This window comes from Anabrus simplex, chromosome 1 (assembly GCF_040414725.1).
Source record: "Anabrus simplex isolate iqAnaSimp1 chromosome 1, ASM4041472v1, whole genome shotgun sequence".
In the NCBI taxonomy this organism is placed as follows: Eukaryota; Metazoa; Arthropoda; class Insecta; order Orthoptera; family Tettigoniidae; genus Anabrus; species Anabrus simplex.
This window is the reverse complement of record NC_090265.1, coordinates 595,650,337-595,653,241: the sequence shown is the minus strand read 5'-3', so window position 1 is coordinate 595,653,241 and position 2,905 is coordinate 595,650,337. Positions and strand designations below refer to the sequence as shown.

At 44.6% G+C, this 2,905-nt stretch overlaps 2 non-coding genes across 2 annotated transcripts; both read left to right on the top strand.

Annotated features, from left to right (window-relative positions):
• Positions 1 to 1,470: 1,470 nt before the first annotated feature.
• On the top strand, positions 1,471 to 1,543 carry TRNAM-CAU (transfer RNA methionine (anticodon CAU)). Its single transcript has one exon. It is a non-coding gene; the product is annotated as a tRNA-Met (tRNA).
• A 733-nt stretch (positions 1,544 to 2,276) lies between these two features.
• Positions 2,277 to 2,349, top strand: TRNAM-CAU (transfer RNA methionine (anticodon CAU)). The gene has a single exon. It is a non-coding gene; the product is annotated as a tRNA-Met (tRNA).
• The last annotated feature ends 556 nt before the right edge of the window (positions 2,350 to 2,905 follow it).

Below are 2,905 nucleotides of genomic sequence, written 5' to 3'. Positions count from 1 at the left end.
TGACTTTTTCCTCTATAACAACTTCGTAAGTATGAGGCTTGCTGTGGATGCCTTGAAAAGGTGTAGAGTTCCATCTGAAGAGAACACTTGGGGCGAAACACTGATTATTTCACGATTGAAAAGTTCTAAGGTCTGCCTGCCACTGTGGTGTAGTGGTTAGTGTGAATAGCTGCCTATCCTGGGATGGTACCTATCCTTCCAATCTCCCCCCCCCCCCCCCGCAAGGCCACTGTCCAGAATAGCAGGTGAGGCCGCCTGGGCAAGGTACTGGTCATCCTCCCCACTTGCATTCCCCGACCCAGAGTCTGAAGCTCCAGGACACTGCCCTTGAGGTCTGAGTCTGAGGGAAAAACCGACCCTGGAGATAAAGAAGAAGAAGAAGAAGAACAACAACAACAACAACAATAACGTAACATAACAACAATATTCCCTCTTAGCAGCTTCGGCCTCCAGAAACTGGGGAAAATAATCAGTATTTCTTCGAATAAAAATTACTATTTTCTGAAGTCATTTTTTGAGTCGTCAACGCCACCGAAACCTAAAATACCGGTTCAGACGTTGTAGTTTTATTTGACTGTTGATCACAGCCATATGACATCCAGTTTTACGTAGAAACAACATGGTCAGAGTTATTTTAAAAATCTCGCATGCAACAGCCGGGATTAGAAGCGTGACTGCCTTGGTGAAAGCCAGACTGCTTCTCTTAGAAAAACAACGAGTAGGATAATCGTATACTAAACGGAACGTGTCTTCTGTTAAAGGGAAAGTCAATATCAATATGTGAAGCAAATCGATGCTCCCCATCCCAATGGAAAACTATTAGTATCGGTATCTAGAAAGAGACTGTGTCAATCTTGTATATTCATTTAATTCCATCATCATCATCATCATCATCTGTTTACTCTCCAGGGTCGGCTTTTCCCTCGGACACAGCGAGGGATCCCACCTCTACCGCCTCAAGGGCAGTGTCCTAGAGCTTCCGACTCTTGGTCGGGGATACAACTGGGGAGAAGGACCAGTACCTCGCCCAGGCGGCCTCACCTGCTATGCTGAACAGGGGCCTTGTGGAGGGATGGGAAGATTGGAAGGGATAGGCAAGGAAGAGGGAAGGAAGCGGCCGTGGCCTTATGTTAGGTACCATCCCGGCATTCGCCTGGAGAAGTGGGAAACCACGGAAAACCACTTCCAGGATGGCTGAGGTGGGAAACGAACCCACCTCTACTCAGTTGACCTCCCGAGGCTGAGTGGACCCCGTTCCAGCCCTCATACCACTTTTCAAATTTCGTGGCAGAGCCGGGAATCGAACCCGGGCCTCCGGGGGTGGCAGCTAATCACGCTAACCACTACACCACAGAGGCGGACCATTTAATTCCATACTACGTACTATTTATAGAAGATAATATTTACATAACAAAAATAGGCTACGTTACGCCATGATGAATTCAGTGTGCAATAGCTACGGCGCTCGCAGCCTCGGTAGCGCAGTAGGCAGCGCGTAAGTCTCATAATCTTAAGGTCGTGAGTTCGATCCTCACCCGGGGCATAGATTTTTCTTGTCTAATTACTTCATGACAAGGGATCTACAGCTTCAGAGGTTTAGCTTGCAAGGATATTTCGTAAGTTACACGTTTATAGCAAAATGTTAAAGCAAGGTGTTTGAACTTTTTTTTTTTTTCTATTAAATTTTATCAGCACATATTTTCATCCGGTAAAGATGTACGAAATTGTAGACAAAACTTCATCTATGAATCTTTTTCCGAACAGATTACCTCATTGTCGCGCGAGCTAGACAACAAATTTCACTACTCGTACTGAAATTTGTGTTGGATCAGTACGGGCGTATTTGCAGTCCTTTGAATAAGAATTGACAAAATATTCCTCCAACAAACTTCTAGAGCACATCATTATTTGAAACGTCTTGAGTCAACCAGGTCATACGTAGATCCTTACAGAGAAAGAGAAGAAAAGTCACCTTTGGACGGGGGTGAAAGGTAAGTCTTTCACTACCCCGAGCCTCGGCACTTCGTGAGATAGATTGCTTAGCTCTATGCCCGGTCGCCTTACCCCCAGGAATTAACCTAGTACTTATTTTTTGGCATAGGCTGAGTGGACTTCAGGACCATGTGAACCCCAGGAAGTGGAAATCAAATTCCCTAAATTTCTCGACTTTCTGACAAGGAAACAAACCCACGGCCTTCCGGGTAAACCGAACACACCTTTACTCCCTCGGCCAGTCAGCCCCTTCCCTGTAGAACGGAAATAATGCACCGTTCGTAGCCTCGGTAGCGCAGTAGGCAGCGCGTAAGTCTCATAATCTTAAGGTCGTGAGTTCGATCCTCACCCGGGGCATAAGCTTTTTCTTCTCGGATTATCTCTGCGTTCAGTCTTCTTAATTCAAGACCGAAGTGATAAGTAAGTCTTTATTGAAATTATAAGTTTTTTACATAGAAGAGCGGCAGTTAATCACATTAAGGAAAATGTTGCTAGCCTCTCGAAATACATATTGAAGGAGGGCAGGTCAATGACTAAAGGTATGGTAGAGGTCATAAAAATTAAAGGAGTAGAATTACTATTATCACAGACCAAATATTGTCGATATAAGAATGGAGACATATTTAAATTGACACATTGCATTATTAGAACTTCATTCGATAGGATTTTAGTACAGTTTTTAATTTTTTTGCTAGGTTTTTAACGTCGCACAAACACATGGAAGGTTTTCTGGCGACACACGGATGGGGAAGTGATAAGACTGGGATGCTAGCGTCTTTGGCCTTAATTAAAGTACAGCCGGGCATTTGACTGGTGTTAAAATGGGAAACTGCCAACCTGAAAATTCGAACCTACCATCTTCCGAATGCAAGCTCAGAATTACGCGACCCAAACTCCACGGTCAACTCGCTCG